At 36.0% G+C, this 22,395-nt stretch overlaps 1 long non-coding RNA gene across 1 annotated transcript in view; it reads right to left on the bottom strand.

The window, feature by feature from the left end:
- LOC128594232 (uncharacterized) overlaps positions 1–13,253 on the bottom strand; it is an 86,572-nt gene extending 73,319 nt beyond the window's left edge. Inside the window, exon 1 of the long non-coding RNA XR_008382517.1 lies at positions 13,143–13,253. This is a non-coding gene — a long non-coding RNA (uncharacterized LOC128594232). The remainder of the gene's footprint in view (positions 1–13,142) is intronic.
- Positions 13,254–22,395: the final 9,142 nt, after the last annotated feature.

The following is a 22,395-nucleotide window of genomic DNA, read 5'->3' as shown; positions in this document are numbered from 1 at the left end:
AAATCCTTAATGAATATTACAAGAAACTTTATTCTCAGAAATATGAAATTCTGAAGGAAATTTACCAATACTTGGAAGCACGTCACCTTCCAAGACTTAGCCAGAATCAAGTGGAAATGTTGAACAGGCCCATATCAAGTTCGGAAATAGCATCAACCATACAAAACCTCCCTAAAAAGAAAAGCCCGGGACCAGATGGTTTCACGTCAGAATTCTACCAAACCTTTAAAGAGGAATTAGTACCTATATTACTCAACCTTTTCCAAAAAGTAGAAAAAGAAGGAAGACTACCTAATATGTTCTTTGAAGCAAACATCACCCTGATCCCCAAACCAGGAAAACATCCAACAAGAAAAGAAAATTATAGACCAATATCACTAATGAATATAGATGCAAAAATATTCAACAAGATCCTGACAAACAGAATCCAGCAACACATCAAACAAATTATACATCATGACCAAGTTGGTTTTATCCCAGGGTCTCAAAGCTGGTTCAATATACATAAATCTATAAGTATTATTCAGCACATAAACAAATTAAAAACCAAAGACCATATGATTCTCTCAATTGATCCAGAAATAGCTTTTGATAATATCCAGCATCCCTTTATGGTCAGAACACTTAAGAAAATTGGTATAGAAGGGACATTTCTTAAACTGATAGAGACCATCTACAGCAAACCCACAGCCAATATCATATTGAAAGGAGTTAAATTGGAATCATTTCCACTCAGATCAGGAACCAGACAAGGCTGCCCATCGTCTCCATTTCTTTTTAACATTGTAATGGAAGTTTTAGCCACCGCAATTTGGGAAGAAAAGGTGATCAAGGGTATCCATATAGGGTCAGAAGAGATCAAACTTTCACTCTTCATAGATGATATGATTGTATATCTGGAAAACACTAGGGATTCTACTACAAAACGCTTAGAAGTGATCAAGGAATACAGCAGCGTCTCAGGTTACAAAATCAACATTCATAAATCGGTAGCCTTTATATATACCAACAATAGTCAAGTTGAAAAAACAGTTAAGGACTCTATCCCATTCACAGTAGTGCCAAAGATGAAATATTTGGGAGTTTATCTAACAAAGGACGTGAAATATCTCTATAAAGAGAACTATGAAACTCTAAGAAAAGAAATAGCTGAAAATATTAACAAATGGAAAAATATACCATGCTCATGGCTGGGAAGAACCAACATTGTTAAAATGTCCATACTACCCAAAGCAATATATAATTTCAATGCAATCCCTATTAAAGCTGAACTGTTATACTTTAAAGATCTTGAAAAAACAATACTTCATTTTATATGGAATCAGAAAAAACCTCAAATAGCCAAGACATTACTCAGAAATAAAAACAAAGCAGGAGGAATTATGCTACCAGACTTCAGACTATACTACAAATTGATAGTGATCAAAACGGCATGGTATTGGCACAAAAACAGAGAAGTAGATGTCTGGAACAGAATAGAGAACCAAGAGAAGAACCCAGCTACTTACCATTATTTAATCTTTGACAAGCCAATTAAAAACATTCAGTAGGGAAAAGATTCCCTATTTAACAAATGGTGCTGGGTGAACTGGCTGGCAACTTGTAGAAGACTGAAACTGGACCCACACCTTTCACCATTAACTAAGATAGACTCTCACTGGATCAAAGATTTAAACTTAAGACATGATATAAAGAGAGTGCAGGGAAAACCCTCGAAGAAATCGGTCTGGGCCAGTATTTTATGAGGAGGACCCCATGGGTAATTGAAGCAGCTTCAAAAATACACTACTGGGACTTGATCAAACTAAAAAGCTTCTGCACAGCCAAGAACACAGTAAGTAAAGCAAGCAGACAGCCCTCAGAATGGGAGAAGATATTTGCAGGTTATGTCTCCAACAAAGGTTTAATAACCAGAATCCACAGAGAACTCAAACGCATTAGCAAGAATAGAGCAAGGGATCCCATCGCAGGCGGGGCAAGGGATTTGAAGAGAAACTTCTCTGAAGAAGACAGGCGTGCGGCCTTCAGACATATGAAAAAATGCTCATCATCTTTAATCATTGGAGAAATGTAAATCAAAACTACTTTGAGATAGCATCTGACTCCAGTGAGACTAGCCTATATCACAAAATCCCAAGACCAGAGATGTTGGCGTGGATGTGGAGAAAAGGGAACACTTTTGCACTGCTGGTGGGAATGCAAATTAATACATTCCTTTTGGAAAGACATATGGAGAACACTTAGAGATCTAAAAATAGATCTGCCATTCAATCCTGTAATCCCTCTACTGGGCATATACCCAGACACCAAAAATCACATCATAACAAAGATATTTGTACCAGAATGTTTATTGCAGCCCAATTCATAATTGCTAATTCATGGAGGAAGCCCAAGTGCCCATCGATCCACGAATGGATTAATGGTATATGTATACCATGGAATATTATGCAGCCTTAAAGAAAGATGGAGACTTTACCTCTTTCATGTTTACATGGATGGAGCTAGAACATATTCTTCTTAGTAAAGTATCTCAAGAATGGAAGAAAAAGTACCCAGTGTACTCAGTCCTACTATGAAACTAATTTATGGCTTTCATATGAAAGCTATAACCCAGTTACAACCTAAGAATAGGGGGAAGAATAGGGGGAAGGGGGAAAGGGAGGGGAGGGAGGGGGGAGGTGGGTAGAGGGAAGGGGATTGGTGGGATTACACCAGCGGTGCATCTTACAAGGGTATATGTGAAACTTGGTAAATGGTCTGTGAAGCTAGTGAATGATGCCCCATGAATATATCAATGTACACAGCTATGATTTAATAAAAAAAATAAAAATGGGTTGTTAAAAAAAAAAGACATAATAGATTACCCATTGGTGAATATGATGGTAAGTGCAAATGGAGAGAAAAAAACAGATGATGTTAAAACATGGGAATTGATTGGCTGTATGGAATAAATGAAAGAGAAGAGTCATTGGGAATTCCAAGACTACTTGTTTGGGTGACTTCGAGAATAGAGTTATGTTAACTGGAATTAGAAAAAGGATAAAAAGACTTTTATAGGGGACGTAGTAGATTTAACTCAGTTTAAACTACTGATGGGATGTCCTGGAAGGGGTATCAAATGACAATTAGAAACTAGGGCAATTTTGGAAGTGAGGCACAGGCAGAAGACAGGAATTTAGGGACCATATTTGAGGGATTAAATTTTAAATCATGAGAATGGATAGGACTCTCAGAAGAGTCTTGTAAAAAAGAAAAAGGATAAAAAGGTAGTTTAGCCATGACGTCTGGTATAATGTGAGCCGCAGAGGTAATTTAAAAGTTTATGATGGTGACATTGGATTAGTAAAATGAGGTAGGTGAAATTAATTTTAATAATCTATTTAACTCAGTGTATCAAAATTTAATAATTTAAGCATATAATAAATACAAAGATATTAATGAGATCTTTTACATTTTCTTTATTTGTAGTAAGTCTTCAAAATCTGGTGTTTATTTTACACTCAGTTCAGACCAGCCATTTTTCAAGCCCTTGATAGTCATTTGTGGCTGGTTGCTATTGTACAGCATGGGTCCTAAAAGAAATCTTTGGGATTTAAGGACTGATGGGAGACATAAAATGCAGAGGAGACAGAAAAGAAAAAAAAAAAGAAAGAAATAGAAAATGTACCTGAGGAATGACAGAAACTAAGGCAAAAACATGTTTCCTCCTCACATGTTTTACAGTACTTTTACATACAGCAGTATCTGTAAAGAACAAGCAAGGGGTTTTCTGTAGATGGCATTGTTTTAGACATCAAACAAAGCAAATCCTTTTAGAGCCTTTTAGACTCTAGGGCCTCATGAATAAAGTTCAGCATTGCTTAACTGCTAACACCTAACCAGCTTTGAAACTGTAGCATGGCATCATGAAAATAACAGATTTCATATTATTCAGACCTGTCTACAAATCATGACCTAGCCTACTAAATAGCTCGGTAAATTTGAGCACTTAATTTCTTAACCTTAGCTTCCTTATCTTTAAAACGGGGATGCTAACTCCCTTTGTGGTTATCAAATGCTATGAGGTATGTACAACATGTGGCCCATAATATACCTCAAATAAATCATAGCTATGATGATATATTAACAATCACTTCAGTAATTTATACTGATGAATGTCTCATGCTGCTGTAAGCATCTTGAGGATAAGGAAATGTTGACTGTTTTTGGTAACACCATAATACTTACTCACCCCAGTGGTGGAGACACCCCTGAGGTAATCAATGTATACGTGTTTTCCTCCTACATCCCACTTCCTTCAGGAGAACCAAAGTATGAGTAGGTGGTATCATACGGAGGGTCAGATCATTTGATTTCCCCACTCACTGCATTTAGCAAAAAGATGAATTTGTGCTCCAATGCTCGGTTTCTAGTCTTTAAAATTCTAACACGAAGTTAACTAAAGCAGAAAGATAAATGAACAAACACAAAGTTTCCCTTGACTCAGCACTCAATTTTCTGAGCATTTTACCTTTCATAGCTCTTTTAAAAAGATGTCCTGTTTTGATTCTAAACTTGGGTTACATCAGTAGAGACCAGAACAATATATTCTCTAAATTTTTAGAAAAACGAATCTCAAGTAAACATAAAATTATTACATTTTAACATCATGGTAGTAAGATTGCTTAAAATTTAAATGCTTAGGCCGGGTGTGATGGCTCCTGCCTGTAGTCCCAGAGCTGTGGGATGCCAAGGCGGGTGGATTGCCTGAGCTCAGAGGTTTGAGACCAGTATGAGTAGCAGTGAGCCAGAGTAAAACCCCGTCTCTACTAACATCAAAAAACAAACAAACAACAACAACAAAAAAAAAAAAAAAACATCAGGACAGAGCATCGCCAGAGGAAGAAGAAAAGGAAAAAAAAAAAAAAAAAAGAGTACTTCAAACAAAGAAGAATGAACAAGCAAGCTGAAATTAAAAATTAAAAAAAAAAATTAATGCTTAGAGGTAGTTGATGTTTTCCATCAGTTTACGGTAATATGTTTTCAGGTGGTTGCTTACTTGGAAGGAAAGCACCTTAGGAAGGCACCGTAGTATGGATATAGAATTCTAACCGAGACTTTCACAATGCCAAGCTACTTAACATGTATCATATACATTATGAGGTAGATACAGCATCATTTACTTGAAATATATTTGTAACTTCTCTTCCCTTAATTTATCCTATTTTTTAGATCCAGTAAACATCACAAATCTCCAGAAAAGGCTTTCTTGGTTTTGTAGCTCATAGTCAACTTTTATAGCATTTATTCTTTGACTAAAAAAAATTGACTGTTTATTATATGCCTGTTCTTGTTCTAGCTTCTATATACTCAGTAGTAAAAAGACAGACAAGGTCAGTACTCTCTCAACCATACATTTTAAGGTAAGAATATTTACCAAGCATTTTGACAAATAAATAATAAATTCCCCATAGCTAAATGAAATGAAGAAAAATAAAAGCAGAGTTATGAGAGAGAGCCTTCAAATCATGAAAGGAGATTTAAGATTGGATTTAATTTGAAGTATAATAGAAAGTCATTTGGAATATGTTAATAGGAGGGTTATATGTTCTAAGTATTAAAAACATCACTCTGTCTACTCCCTGGAAAATGACTATTGTAGGAAGAGTAGAAGCAAGGAGGAAATTAGGAGAATTCTTCAGTAATAGTAATGAGAGTGGAAAGAAATGATTTAATTCAGGGTGTTTTGTTACACAGTGAGTCCTTGCTTAATGTCTAATACATTCCTATAAAGTGAGAAGCTGTTAAATAAAAGCCTTAGATGTCCAATTAGCATTTAGAAATATAAAAATACATTATTAGAACAAAAAAATGGGTTCAAGCATGTAACAGCAACAATTTGCAAGAAAATAAATTGTATACATAAAAATATTTTTATTAAAATTTCTATTTTATCCTTCACTAATATTTTCAACATTTGTGAGACATGATCATCTTGCCATCAAGTATACTTCTTAATAAATACAGCACAGAAATCACCTTTAGGGCCCCCCAAACCTGACTAAAGTAATAAAAATTGCTATCTCTTCAGCTTTCTTGAGTTAATGTGCATATGCAAACCAACACCATTTCATGTTTATATGATTCTCTCTAACTTTTTTTTGCAGTTTTTGGCTGGGACTGGGTTTGAACCCACCACCTCTGGCATGTGGGGCCGGTGCCTTACTCCTTTGAGCCACAGGTGCCACCCTCTCTTTAACTTTTTACTAAAGAATGGGTGTATGTGGTTTTGTCTAGAATTTGATGCCATCAGTATGTTACATTGTAGTGTATTTAGTTATCAGATTTTTTAAAAAGTTGTTATATCAACAAACAGACAAAAAACCCCTAAAAAATGAAAGAGCCATTAGTCTAAAAAGAAAAGATATGCCTTTGTAAGAACCATTATTGAGAAAAAAACAAGTGAATGGCATAATGGAAGTTCAGTCTATGTTTTATAGGCTCTGTTTACTTATTGGTGATGAATTGGATGACGTTTGGGGTAGGAGATGGGAGGGAACGGGTGGAATTGAATATAATTTCTTGGGCTATTGCCCTGAAAAGAAAAATGAATGGTGATGCCATTAACTGAAATGAAGGAGGAAAGGGAAGAAGCAGGTTGGGTGGGGGACAGGTACAGAGTAATTAAGAGATTTGTTTTGAATAGTGCATAGTCATCTTAATGTCTCCATGATAGTTTCACCTGGAGATTATGAATAACCATTGCATGTAAAGTTTTAGTGCTAGGAAAAGGTTTGGTGAGATCTAATTAGCATACAGACGGAAGTGAAGAAGATCACTTAGGGATGAACTTAGTAGATGGATTTGTAAACAGAAGAGTAGAGATTCAAAGCCTTGCTTGCAATATCTCAACATCTATAAGGCTAGGTGATGAGGAAGATTTAGTAAAGGAGATTGAGAAAGAGCATGCAGTTAGTTTGGAGAAAAGCTGGGAGAATGAAATACCCCAGAAGTCAAATGAAAAGAGTTTCGAGAGGGGAGGAGTGTTCAACAGCATCAGATGCGGGTCAGAGAGTGAATAGTGACACGACACATGCATTGCCATTAGATTCGGCAAAATGAAGACTTCTGGGACTGAATCAATGTCTTGTTCTGTAATATCTCTATGGAGTTGGATTTATATACAGAGGTTTATATTGCAATTCTTCTCTTTGTGTACTTCTTAGTATTTCAAAAGTTTTCATTGGATATGTAGCATATCTAATTCTTTGTGTCCTCAATAATTAATTAAGCCAACACTGTACTCAGTTGGAGTTCAGGAGGGATAGTAGGAGATAGTAGGAGGACCACATCTATGGAGCATATTGCAAGTACAAGTTGGATCTATCATGTGTAGAACACAAATGTACCTAATGGGTAAATGAAGTGAAAGCTATGTTTATTAGTATGATGTAAGCACTCCAATTTGTACAAAGAATCAACACATTGAAAATGGCATAAATGTATTTATGATCTATGTACAAAAGACAATAAAAGAATAAAAAAACATTGAAATTGAAAAAAATTGTATTCAATTGATATATCCACCAAAAGAGAAAAAATTTTGAAAATTTACAATCGTATTGGTGTTATTGATAAGGCCAATTTATATTCTGTCCAGATTTAAAATAAAATATTCTGTCCAGCTTTTGGCATGCAGGAAATACACACTTTCATCAGATGATTTTCCCTACCATTTCAGCAAAAATTCACGCCATGAAGCATGTACTCCCTCAGCTTCCTGTCCTCACTTCATCTTATCTATATCCAATTCATCTATATTCACACTCATTAAAGTGTTCTATCTTCTGTTTAAGGTTAATCTGTCTACCCAAGTCAGTCTTAGTCTCCACTGAGACCTTCTTAAGTTTCTTTGTTTTCATTCCTTTCCTCCTTCTTCATTTGAACATTCATATTTCATTTCCTTTTTAGCTACTATTTCAAGCTTTACTGCATGTGCAGTATTTTACACATGCTATCCCTAATTCCTTGCTTCCTTTAACACCTCAATCTTAAGCTTGAATGTCACTAATGTTTTGGTCTTTAATTACACAGTTGAGAAAGGATACATTTTTTCATAGAAAATCAGACCTTTAATCTTTTAAAAATAAGATCACCCTTAATCATGATAGCAGAAATACAAAATTAAACTATATTGAGATACAATTTTCTTCAGATTTGAAACACCTAAAAAGTTTGGCAACACAATCTTTTGGAACAGCTGTGTGAAGCCTCTTCCAGCCTTCTCATTAAGTGCTGGTGGAAGTGCAACAAGTTACACCCAACATGCTGGGTAGTTTGGCGGCAACTATCAAAATTATTTTATCCTTTATCTTATAAATAATATTTCTGAAAATTTATAACTGACACTTATTTTCAAATATATACAAGTACATAAAAATATTTATTATTTTAGAAAAAATTGAAAATACTCATGACTCTTAGTAGGATACTGGTTACACTAAGTATGATACGTGTATGTCCATATAGAGGAATATTGTACACCTCTTTTTAACTCTTGGTAAAAAAAGTTATATTTCTTTTTTTTTTAAGAGTTATATTTCTAAAAAAAAAAGCAAACTGGAGAGGTATGCACAATTATGCTACCTTCATACATACATACCCACATATATGTGCATATATGTGTTTTGCTCATATAAACACAAATATGCACATATACTTTTTAATGCAAAAAGTACCTGTGTTTATATGCAAATATAGGTGGGTACACATATACATACATACCCACCTATATGTGCATATAAACATGGATACTTTTTGCATAAAGGAAGTGTGAAGAATAAAAATATGTATATGAAAAGTGTTATCTATTGGGTTAAGAAAGAAGTGAATAAAGATAGAAATAGGACTATGAGAAAGATTTTCCATAAAAATTTTGATTTAGGTTTTATACTATTTTTGAGTCATCTTGTTATCTACTAATAACTCTAAAATAAGCAAAAACAAAAGGCTTTCATAAATTAAAAAAAAAAAAAGAAAAGATCACTATAACCACAGGTTGTATAAAGGCCGCAGGTACCTGAGCAGGTGAGTTAGTCCCCGTCCTCACAGAAGTTTTCGCTGACTGCAGCCTCTTCTGCAAACCACCCTGAAGAATGTCACTTAACACTGAAGTAAATGGAAGAAAAAAGGAAGTCCCAAGGCTAGATAACCCATCAATCTGTGAAAGTGTGGGCATCTATTACTCATTTCCTCTAATCAAAAATCTTATTGTTTTTTATATTCCAAGTCACAACCTGCTCAGCAGGTCCACTTTATTATGATCTCAACTATCTTTCTAGACCTACCTCCTGTTACTACACTTTCATCTAACAAAACTGGACAAATCACTTTTCCTTGGCAGTTCTCTGATATGCCATGGTTTTGTGTCCCACACTTCCCCTCCTATCTTTGGAATGTTTGTCATCTCTCCAGTTCCAGATTTCTCTACAAAATACCCTCCCCCACCAATCCCTCCAAAACTGTTCTGAATTCCTTGTGAGAATACTATCAAATAATATAACACCTCTATAAATTCTCTAGTTTATGGGGTGGCAAATAACAGGAATACAAACATGTTCAGTGAATTTTGAGCTCTAGTCGAATAATCTTTGTATTTTTTGTTACTTGATGAACTTTATTTGCATTGTAATTAGTACTTACACTAGATTATAAGGTTTTAGAAGACAAAGATTGTGAGAGCATTTCATACATGGAATAGTTGTTGAAATTTTTTTTAATTCAGATTAATTAAAACTCAGTTTTTATTCAGACTTGACTTTATATTATTAATGCATTTTTGTATGATTGTGGAGCTTAAATAAATTAGGAAGTAATAATTTAAAATGTGACCATGTGTAGCTCTGTAGTGTAGTTCTGTGGCTTTTGCCTGTAAGAAATACAGTCACCCTTTGGAGAAAGCCTTTTAATTTCTATATGAGGATATCCCTCTTCTCAGCTAAAGGTCCACGTGGTACAAAAGTGACCTCAGCCTGCTCAGTGAGTTTCTGTGACAGATTCAATGACGATTCTGCTATAGTCAAGTGATCCAATTCAGTCCAATCAGATCTTTGATCCACAGAGACTTTGCTGTGGTGGCTGATAGGGCAAAGGCATTCTTTTACCAGAGTTTGCTGAAAGGATCAGATATTAATCTAAGGTGTTCTAATTAACGTAGTGGGAACTTCTGCCAGACACTGCTTATAGCACAGTGAAAATAAAGCAAAGGTATTTAAAATATATATATAGAAAAATGAAAATCTACACCTCAGAATCCTCTGTGAGCTCTTAATCCAGCCATTCCTGACGTTATCCTCAGACTTTCCACAAATAAAGGTATATCTGTACTGCCTAGGCTAGTGGTAACTCATTTGCTATCATTTATGAACAACGAAGTTTTGCCTACTATAAGCCAGAAATTGGAATACTTACAAGTGCATTTCAAAGTCTAGTTATATAGGGTCTGTTTGTAGTGTAAAAAATACGCTTCTGGTATCCAGAGTTAACTTGGGATTGTTAAATGATTTTTAAAACACATGTGCATTTATAAAATTGATTGTGTTAAATATTTTCTAAGTGTATGGGGAATTTCAAAATTGTCTCAAAATATAATACAATTATTTTTTCACTTTAGACAAGAAAGGTTATATTTCTTTAGAAATATATTGGATAAATAAACATATCTTTATGATGGATTCTTCATATGAGACACTCTCAGAAATTCTGTGTTGAAATACCACAGGTAGGACCAATGTTAAACAAAATACTCTTTCTCTCCTCAAATATCTTCTTTCCCTATTTGCCACGGCATCACTTAAAACTGGAGTCCTCAACATTTAGCTAATCCTTTGGACTCTGTTTACCGTGAGAACCTATTAAAATTCTACTTGGAAGAAAAGACCTGGTTGGGAAGTCAAGGAGGACTGTATCTTTCTCTATGAGTATGGGGCATTTTTATTAGACTCCATAAGTAACTGAAAATAGAATGAGAAAATTTTAAAGGGAATGGGATGATGAGAACAAGATGGGATCTATCCCTCTAGGTACCAAGGCTGTGGGACCCTAAATTAAGGACAGAGCAGGCTGCTCTAGAACAGAGCATTAAAAATGAACAAGAGGAAAAACCTCAAGGAAAGCTTTCCCCCGCTTTTGAATTTTGCTGAATGCTGGCACCAAGTGGAAAAGTATGATATTCTTTTAACAAATCAACTAATCCTCTGTATTGTATTTCTTTCACCAAAACTTGTTTCTTATTTATCCATTTAAAATATAGTTATCTATAGTAATTCATTTGCAATTGATTTACTTAAGAGTTGGTGTATACATTCAAGAGATTATGCAATACTCATTCTCACAAATAATGCTTATGGGTGTCTTAGTTTATCTGTCTAGCTTCTCATTGCTCTTTCTAAATTTATATCAGGATCTATTCAGTTCATTCTTAATTTTACAAATAATAATAATTTCTGTAAGGAACACTTAATTTTTAACAAATAATTTTGGTTTTAAAAGCATTAAATGGCTTAAAAACTGTCTCAGGCTTTTCTTCAATGCCAGATGCTTATCCAGATATTCATTCTTGCTAATGTGTAAGTATTATATATATTTATTAATGTGATTTTCTTTTATAATAAGATGAAATAAAATAATAATATATGAACCAAAATTATCTGAATTATGTAGCATATAAAGATGCAAAGGATCAGAGCCACAATATTAAAGACAGACTTAAATAATGCTTTCCATTATGAGGAAATGCAACAAATTGAAAATCTAATCTGAATATCAAAGCAAATATATATTACCAAGGCCTTCTTACACTTCAACAATAAAAAATGTATTGAACACCAAGTCCTAATCTCTATTATTCTATGATCATTTTAATAGTCAACTAGTAGCTAGCTTCAGTCCTGACAATTGAAGAGGTCTTAAAATGGAGGTGCTAACATGCCTAATAATTTCCTACTAAACTGACCATGTCAAAAACATTTATAAGTGTCTTTCAATAGAAGACAATAAGAAAAAAGAAAATTGTTACCACTTATCAATCCTGTAACCATTTTTTAATAACACAAAAAATTGGTGTCATGGGGGCCAAAACTTCTCTCATCTAACAGAACAATAAAAATAATATTAGGGAAGAGTGGATCATATCTTGGGGTTTTATTAAAATTCTTTCAAAAAATCTACGGTCAGATTTATTTTAGGTATTTGTCTCAGAGATGAACAATATTTTAATATTTTCTGCACATATACTATAGCACACAAAGAGATTCGTACAAACAAGAAGTGAATATAAAGCAAAATTACTTGTCAGTTTATGACTAATAAATTATTTTCACTTCCAAGTCTTATTATTTTGGAATATCTCAAAGAAAGAAATTATATAATTACATAAATAATGAAAGTATACCTCTAATTTGTTTCTCCTCACAGAGGAAGCTTCAGTGAAGTCAGCTATGACTTTTTCTTTTAAAATAAAATTTTGCCTCTGAAGTAGAAACTTGCCCCCGTTTCACAATGTATCTTGAATAAAATTTAGTAAGAAAAATCCCAGTGTCACAAGAGAGTATTCTTTCTCATTTTAAGATGTTTTTGCTTAATGGCTATTTAATAAGCTACGTATCTGAGAACCTTTTAAAGGTTTTTGAATGCTAACAATGCCTTAAAGTTGGTACATTTCAGAATGAATTAAGATGTTGTTTCCTATTATGAAATACCTTTTCTCTTTCATTATCTAAGTCTTAAATAATGTATATTTTTATAAAACTCAGTTCTGGTACAAAGTCTCACATTTTTCCCAGCAGTTATTTTTTAAAGGCACTTCGACACTGAAACTATACCTTATTCTATCCTTAACATTTTAGTATGAAATCCTAGCAACTGAGCCTAGTATAGTACTGTAGTAAACGATTTTGGAATTTGATGGCTGCAAATATGAAAAGCAAATTGTCTTTTTCTACATTTAAAGAATCAAGTTGATGTTTTAATTATAGGTGAAAGGATCACGTTTTGTAGAAATGTTTACATGTTCACATCAAGACGTAAAATACTATGCAAAACACTTTCAAATTTAAATTTCACATGCAATATATTGTTAAATATATAAGTTAAAATGTACTTACCTATTCTAGGAGATGACTTGTTATTGAAACTGCCATCAACTACTAACTGTTAATGACTCTTTCAACAAAACGGAAAACAGTAAAGTCACATGTCGTAAGAGTAGGCCTGTGTTGGGTGCTTGATTTCAGTACCAGAGGAAGAAAAGGTGGGGGTGGGGTGAGCACACAACTTCTAAATGAAACCACTTCCTGGGTAGATACGGTTAACCACACATCACATCATTACTGGATTTAAAGAAATTTCCTTGTATAGTCAACAATATTGTTATTTTTTTTATTTATTTATTTTTTTTTTTGTAGAGACAGAGTCTCACTACTTTATGGCCCTCAGTAGAGTGCCTTGGCATCAAACAGCTCACAGCAACCTCCAACTCCTGGGCTTAAGTGATCCTCCTGCCTCAGCCTCCCGAGTAGCTGGGACTACAGGCGCCCGCCACAACGCCCAGCTCTTTTTTGGTTGCAGTTTGGCCGGGGCCCCGTTTGAACCCGCCACCCTCGGTATATGGGGCCAGCGCCTTACCGACTGAGCCACAGGCGCCGCCCTATTGTTATTTTTTTAATGCAATTATTAATTTTCAAGCGTTATACATTTATACTGATTTTATCTATTTTGATTTAATGGGGAAAATGTGTGATTAAAACTTCAGCAATGGGGGAGAACAGGCTGTTACATACTGGGAAAACTTACCCTTTCTCTGTCTTCTAACAATGGCTTAAAAACGTAAGTCTCTCCTCTCCTGGGTAAGCTCCAGCACATTCACCTGCTATTAAGAGTGTCCACACATTGACTTGGGAAGCTGAGAAACCACCTCCAATTCACAGAGGTGGTGTGGCTACCTCACTCATGGAAGCACTCACCAAAAGCTGCTCCAATTCAATTCAAAGGACCTTGGGCAGGTTGCCTTAGAACTTCAGAAAACACAGCCCAGAGGCCCTGTTGCTTTCTGTGCAAGGTGTCTCTGAACACACGCTGTGGTATTGGCCCTATTGTGGCTCTCATACTGGTGCCCTGGCTGAAAGTTTCCTAAGCAGTTCTGAAATCTCCTGAAGAGCTTTTGCTCTAGTTGAATGATTCTTTGTGTGGTCTGACTTACAAAGAAAAATATTATAATAAAAGATCCAAAGGGTATCATTTTGGCATGCTGTGGTGTGCCTTCCCTTGTCAAACTTCAGCCAATCTAAGATATTTTTCTTTAAATTTTTTTTTTATTCTTTGGGATTTATTGAGGATACAAAGAATTAGTTTACACTGATTCATTGTATTTGTATTGTAATCTAACAAGATTGTATTTGTTAGATAACATCCCCCTTATAATTGTGTCTTTCCCACCAGAAGTGTGGCACATCTCCCGAGACATTTTAAAGGGGTCTTGGCAATAACTCTAGGATGTGCATCTTTATTGAGACATGGAATTCAAGAATTCTCCTGGATTTTCAGACTTGGCTGGTTTTGTGATAGTTGTAGGATACTCACAAAAGGAAAATCTCTTCTTTCAAATATATGAGAGTCAGGGCTGATGCCCCACCTACTGAGGGTGGCGGGTTTGAACCCGGCCCTAGCCAAACTACCAAAAAAAAAAAATAGCTGGGCATTGTGGCAAGTGCCGGTAGTCCCAGCTACTTGGGAGGCTGAAGCAAGAGAATCGCCTAAGCCCAGGAGTTGGAGGTTGCTGTGAGCTGTGATGCTACAGCACTCTACTGAGGGCAATAAAGTGAGACTCTGTCTCAAAAAAAAAAAAAAAAGCAGATAGAGATAGAGAGAGAGAGTTAAATTGAAATTTCCTGTCATAGAAACCAATTAGATGAGAAATCTGTGTAATAGAACTCAGTGGTATGGAATGTTTTGCACACAAAAAAATAAATTATAAAAATATATTTGTTATATATGGCCCAAGTGAAGTATGATGTCTTCCTGTCAGTTAATCAAATTTCTCTAAGATTGTCCCCTTTTTTTTATCATTTTATTTTATTTATTTTTTTTATTTATTTTATTTATTTATTTATTTATGTTTTATTGTTGGGGATTCATTGAGGGTACAATAAGCCAGTTACACTGATTGCAATTGTTAGGTAAAGTCCCTCTTGCAATCATGTCTTGCCCCCATAAAGTGCGACACACATTAAGGCCCCACCCTCCTCCCTCCATCCCTCTTTCTGCTTCCCCCCCCATAACCTTAATTGTCATTAATTGTCCTCATATCAAGATTGAGTACATAGGATTCATGCTTCTCCATTTTTGTGATGCTTTACTAAGAATAATGTCTTCCACTTCCATCCAGGTTAATACGAAGGATGTAAAGTCTCCATTTTTTTCAATGGCTGAATAGTATTCCATGGTATACATATACCACAGCTTGTTAATCCATTTCTGGGTTGGTGGGCATTTAGGCTGTTTCCACATTTTGGCAATTGTAAATTGAGCTGTAATAAACAGTCTAGTACAAGTGTCCTTATGATAAAAGGATTTTTTTCCTTCTGGGTAGATGCCCAGTAACAGGATTGCAGGATCGAATGGGAGGTCTAGCTTGAGTGCTTTGAGGTTTCTCCATACTTCCTTCCAGAAAGGTTGTACCAGTTTGCAGTCCCACCAGCAGTGTAAAAGTGTTCCCTTCTCTCCACATCCATGCCAGCATCTGCAGTTTTGAGATTTTGTGATGTGGGCCATTCTCACTGGGGTTAGATGATATCTCAGATTTGTTCTGATTTGCATTTCTCTAATATATAGAGATGATGAACATTTTTTCATGTGTTTGTTAGCCATTCGTCTGTCGTCTTTAGAGAAAGTTCTATTCATGTCTCTTGCCCATTGATATAAGGGATTGTTGGCTTTTTTCATATGGATTAATTTGAGTTCTCTGTAGATCCTGGTTATCAAGCTTTTGTCTGATTGAAAATATGCATATATCCTTTCCCATTGTGTAGGTTGTCTCTTTGCTTTGGTTATTGTGTCCTTAGCTGTACAGAAGCTTTTCAGTTTAATGAAGTCCCATTTGTTTATTTTTGTTGTTTTTTTTTTTTTTTTTTTTTTTTCATAAACCATTTGACACATTTTTATCACAGTGGTTAACATAGCCTTTCCGGTGTTATCTCAGTTACTGTGCCAAAACATTTACATTCTACATTTACCAAGTTTCGCAGATACCCCTATAATATGCACCACAGGTGTTATTTTTGTTGTTATTGCAATTGCCATGGCAGTCTTCTTCATGAAGTCTTCCCCCAGGCCAATATCTTCCAGTGTTTTTCCTATGCTTTCTTTGAGGATTTTTATTGTTTCATGCCTTAAATTTAAGTCCTTTATCCATCTTGAATCACTTTTTGTGAGTGGGGAAAGGTGTGGGTCCAGTTTCAGTCTTTTACATGTAGACATCCAGTTCTCCCAACACCATTTATTGAATAGGGAGTCTTTCCCCCAAGGTAAGTTCTTGTTTGGTTTATCAAAGACTAGGTGGTTGTAAGACGTTAGTTTCATTTCTTGGTGTTCAATTCGATTCCAAGTGTCTATGTCTCTGTTTTTGTGCCAGTACCATGCTGTCTTGAGCACTATGGCTTTGTAGTACAGACTAAAATCTGGTATGCTGATGCCCCCAGCTTTATTTTTGTTACTAAGAACTGTCTTAGCTATACGGGGTTTTTTCCGGTTCCATACAAAACGCAGAATCATTTTTTCCAAATCTTGAAAGTACGATGTAGGTACTTTGATAGGAATGGCATTGAATAGGTAGATTGCTTTGGGAAGTATAGACATTTTAACAATGTTGATTCTTCCCATCCATGAGCATGGTATGTTCTTCCATTTGTTAATATCCTCTGCTATTTCCTTTCTGAGGAGTTCATAGTTTTCTTTATAGAGGTCCTTCACCTCCTTCGTTAGGTATATTCCTAGGTATTTCATTTTCTTTGAAACTATGGTGAAGGGAGTTGTGTCCTTAATGAGCTTCTCATCTTGACTGTTATTGGTGTATACAAAGGCTACTGACTTGTGGACATTGATTTTATATCCTGAAACATTACTGTATTTTTTGATGACTTCTAGGAGTCTTGTGGTTGAGTCTTTGGGGTTCTCTAAGTATAAGATCATGTCATCAGCAAAGAGGGAGAGTTTGACCTCCTCTGCTCCCATTTGGATTCCCTTTATTTCCTTGTCTTGCCTAATTGTATTGGCTAGAACTTCCAGCACTACGTTGAATAGAAAAGGTGACAGAGGACAACCTTGTCTGGTTCCAGTTCTAAGAGGAAAAGCTTTCAGTTTTACTCCATTCAGTAAAATATTGGCTGTGGGTTTGTCATAGATAGCTTCAATCAGTTTTAGAAATGTGCCACCTATGCCTATACTCTTCAGTGTTCTAGTTAGAAAAGGATGATGGATTTTATCAAATGCTTTTTCTGCATCTATTGAGAGGATCATGTGATCTTTATTTTTGCCTCTGTTAATATGGTGGATAACGTTTATGGACTTGCGTATGTTAAACCAGCCTTGCATCCCTGGGATGAAGCCTACTTGATCATGATGAATGACTTTTTTGATGATAAGCTGTAATCTATTGGCTAGGATTTTGTTGAGAATTTTTGCATCTATATTCATGAGTGAGATTGGTCTGAAATTCTCCTTTTTGTTTGGGTCTTTTCCTGGTTTTGGTATCAGGTTGATGTTTGCTTCATAGAATGTGTTGGGGAAGATTCCTTCTTCCTCAGTTTTTTGGAATAATTTCTGCAGTACAGGAATGAGCTCTTCCTTGAAGGTTTGATAGAATTCTGGAGTGAAGCCATCTGGACCAGGGCATTTTTTAGTTGGAAGCTTTTATATTGTTTCTTTGATCTCAGTGCTTGAAATTGGTCTGTTCAGGAGGTCTATTTCTTCCTGGCTAAGTCTAGGGAGAGGGTGTGATTCCAAATATTGATCCATTTCCTTCACATTGTCAAATTTCTGGGCATAGAGTTTCTGGTAGTATTCAGAGATGATCTCTTATATCTCTGTGGGATCAGTTGTTATTTCCCCTTTATCATTTCTGATTGAGGTTACTAGAGATTTTACTTTTCTATTCCTCGTTAGTCTGGCCAATGGTTTATCTATTTTATTTATTTTTTCAAAAAACCAACTCCTCGTTTCATTAATTTTCTGAATGATTCTTTTGTTTTCAATTTCATTGATCTCTGATTTGATTTTGGAGATTTCTTTTCTTCTACTGAGTTTAGGCTTAGATTGTTCTTCTTTTTCCAATTCCATAAGATCTCTTGTGAGATTGTTGATGTGCTCTCTTTCTGTTTTTCGAATGTAGGCATCTAAAGCGATGAATTTTCCTCTCAAAACTGCTTTTGCAGTATCCCACAGGTTTTGGTAGCTTGTGTCTTCATTGTTGTTATGCTCAAGGAAGTTAATGATTTCCTGTTTTATTTCTTCCTGCACCCATCTGTTATTCAACAGAAGATTGTTTAATTTCCATGCCTTTGGGTGGGGTTGAGCATTTTTGTTAGAGTTGAGTTCCACCTTTAGTGCCTTATGGTCTGAGAAGATACAAGGTAAAATTTCAATTCTTTTGATTCTGTTGATATTTGTTTTGTGCCCCAGGATATGATCAATTTTGGAGAATGTTCCATGGGGTGATGAGAAGAATGTATATTCTTTATCTTTGGGGTGGAGTGTTCTATATGCGTCTATCAAGCATGGTTGTTCTAGGGTCTCATTTAAATCTCTTATATCTTTGTTTAATTTCTGTTTAGAGGATCTGTCCAGCTCTGTAAGAGGAGGGTTAAGGTTCCCTGTTATTATGGTATTCTCAGATGTCATAAGGTCAGACTGAATAAGGTCTGTTTCAAGAATCTGGGAGCATTTAAATTGAGTGCATAGATATTTAGAATTGAAATGTCTTCTTGTTGTATTTTTCCCTTGACCAATATAAAGTGACCATCTTTGTCTTTTTTGACTTTAGTTGCTTTAAATCCACATGTATCTGAAAATAAGATTGCAACTCCTCTTTTCTTCTGAATTCCATTTGCCTGAAAAATTGTCTTCCAACCCTTGACTCGGAGCTTTAATTTGTCTTTTGAAGCCAGGTGTGTTTCTTGCAGACAGCAAATGGATGGCTTGTGTTTTTTAATCCAGTCAGCCAATCTATGTCTCTTCAGTGGGGAATTCAAGCCATTAACATTTATTGAGATAATTGATAAGTGTGGTAGTATTCTATTCGTCTTATTTTGTGAGAGTCCATTGCTTAGTTTTATCTTTTGCATCAGTGTGGAGGTTAGGTTCTGTCCTTTGATTTCTGAGTTCTTACTTTGCTGCTGATCCATTGTGGTGGTCAGTGTGCAGAACAGGTTGAAGTATTTCCTGTAGAGCTGGTCTTGTTGTGGTGAATTTCCTCAATGTTTGAATATCCGTAAATGATTTGATTTCTCCATCAATTTTGAAGCTTAGCTTAGCAGGGTACAGAATTCTGGGCTGAAAATTGTTCTGTTTAAGTAGATTAAAGGTAGATGACCATTGTCTTCTTGCTTAGAAAGTTTCATTAGAGAAGTCTGCGGTCACTCTGATGGATTTGCCCCTGTAGGTCAACTGGCACTTATTCCTGGCAGCTTGCAGAATCTTTTCTTTTGTCTTGACTTTGGACAGGTTCATCACAATGTGTCTTGGAGAAGCTCGGTTAGAGTTGAGGCGACCTGGGGTCCGATATCCCTCTGAAAGCAGTGTGTCAGAATCTTTGGTGATGTTTGGGAAATTTTCTTTTATAATATTCTCTAGTATGGCTTCCATTCCTCTGGGGCATTCTTCTTCCCCTTCTGGAATTCCTATAACTCGTATGTTGGAACGCTTCATAAAGTCCCATAATTCTGACAGTGAATGTTCTGCTTTCTCTCTCTTCTTTTCTGCCTCTTTTACTGTCTGAGTTATCTCAAGAACTTTGTCTTCTACCTCTGAAATTCTTTCTTCTGCATGGTCTAACCTGTTGCTGATACTTTCCATTGCATCTTTAAGTTCCCTAATTGACTGTTTCAGTTCCTTCAGCTCTGGTATATCCTTTTTATATTCTTCATATCATTCATCTCTTATTTGATTCTGTTTTTGGATTTCCTTTTGGTTATTTTCCACTTTATTAGCAATTTCCTTCATTGTTTCCATCATTTCTTTCATTGTTTTCAACATGTGTATTCTAAATTCCCTTTCTGTCATTCCTAACATTTCTATACTGGTGGAATCCTCTGCAGTAGCTACCTCATGGTCCCTTGGTGGGGTTGTTCTAGACTGGTTCTTCATGTTGCCTGGAGTTTCTGCTGATTCTTCCTCATGCGTGATTTCTTTTATCTGCTTCCTTGCCCTAATTTTCCTTTCACTTCCTCTTGCTCTTTAAGTTCTTGTGCCTGTGGACTAAGGGTTACAGGACCAGAAGGGTGAGAAGGTTGAAGAGCAAAAAAAGGGGATGAAAGAAAGGAGGACCGAGTGATAAGAAAAAAAGAAAGATAGAGAAAGGAGAGGGGGTGGGTATAAGGAATATTGACAAAAAGAAGAGAGGCACAGAAAGAGGGAGACAGAGCAATATAGGTGTATAGTAGGGTACTTTGACACAACCTTAAAAATCCCCACCTTCTGGGGGTACCCAGTTGCGTGGTTCCGTTGAGGTCAGCAGCTCTTTGCTAACCTGATCAGACACAGTACCCCACCTCCACCATGTAGAGAGGAAAGACAAAAATGCTATAAATCAAACCAAAACAAGCAAACAGAAAACTTTACGGGGATAAAATTGGGTGAAAAACCAAATGACATCGGTAGGAACACTAGCAAAAATGAAGTTGTAGTTATTAAAAAAGGCAGCAATGGGAAATTATAATTAAACTAGGAAAATTGAGAAAGAAAAAGGGATCTGTATGGAAAAGATTGAAATTAAAAAAACAAAAGAACATCAGCAACGTCAAAATAAACAAACAAAAAAAACAACCAACAAAAAAAAAGAAAAAAATACACAACCAAAAACAAAGCAGTTTGTATATGTTATTGAATATTGTCTGGGAACACGTGATCTTCTGGGGTATGAGATGTTAGTCACAGTTCTGATACGACTGGAGGCTGCTGATTTCTCAAACCCCAGCAGGTAGACACCCTAAATCTCTCTTCAGTCTACTTAAAAGGCACTTTGAACTTGTAAACTTGCTGAGCAGAAGCTTTCCCAGCTTTCTCGCTGGAATCACTGCTGAAGTGGCTATCCACTTACCCAGTGTGCCAAAACCGGTCTCACTCTGCAGACCCCACCCTTAGGCTACTTGGTTGCTGGGTTACCAGCTCCCACCCGTTTCTAGCTCTGCGACCCTGAGGGCGGAGCTTGCCGGGGCAGATCACTGACAATGGATCCGTGTGACCCACCGCCAAACACTATTAGCTCCGTCTGGCTCAGCGGCTCAGACTGGGGCTCTAGACAACGGCCAAAGTTCTCCGCACTCCTGCTCAGGCCTTCCCCAAGGCAGTTCAACTCAGTGCCAAGTCCAAGGACATCAAAACAGTTCACAGGTAAGGCCTTTCTGGTTTGCAGTCTCGCTGCTACTGAACTTACAGTTGTGGGCGGGTTTAGACGGATTGAACACACGCGACCACTTGCCGGTTTTCCACTGTTTTAGTCCTCCTCTTGGGGTCCAGAAGTCTCTCGCTGACTCCCTGTATCCTCATAGGAGTGATGATAGGCAGTTCCCACCAGCCAGAGATGCCTGGAGTCCTATTTCCCCAGACTCACGGTGCCCAGATGCAAGGAAGCTGTTACTCGGCTGCCATCTTGCTCCACCTCCAAGATTGTCCCTTTTAATATCATATTTTTGTTTGACCCTGGAGTTCACTGTCAGTTGTCATTCCAGGATGGACCCTTTAAGTGTTCACAGTCCTGAAGATTTTTGCTGGGTGTTTCTCTATTATGCTGAGGAGAAAGTGAAAAGGCCATAATATTAAAAGTGAGGAAATCAGAATTCAGGTCTCCATTCTGACACTGCTTTTTATTTGACCTTGTCCAAGACACTTAAGTTCTCCAAAATTCGTTTTATTCATCCATATAAAGAAATATAGAGAATACAATAAGTATTCTTAGAGATACACTAAGTATTCTTAGAGAATACAATAAGTAAATAGATTCAAGTAAATAGATTCTCTATTGAGAAAATTAATAGAATTAATTAATAGAGAATACAATAAGTATTCTTAGAGAATACAATAAGTAAATAGATTCAAATATTTGGTATTTAATGAAGAATTATAGACATATAAATTAGCATGAGGGAG

The sequence above is a fragment of the Nycticebus coucang genome, chromosome 9 (assembly GCF_027406575.1).
Source record: "Nycticebus coucang isolate mNycCou1 chromosome 9, mNycCou1.pri, whole genome shotgun sequence".
Taxonomy (NCBI): Eukaryota; Metazoa; Chordata; class Mammalia; order Primates; family Lorisidae; genus Nycticebus; species Nycticebus coucang.
Note: the sequence above shows the minus strand (reverse complement) of the source record. Positions and strands in the feature narration are given on the sequence as shown.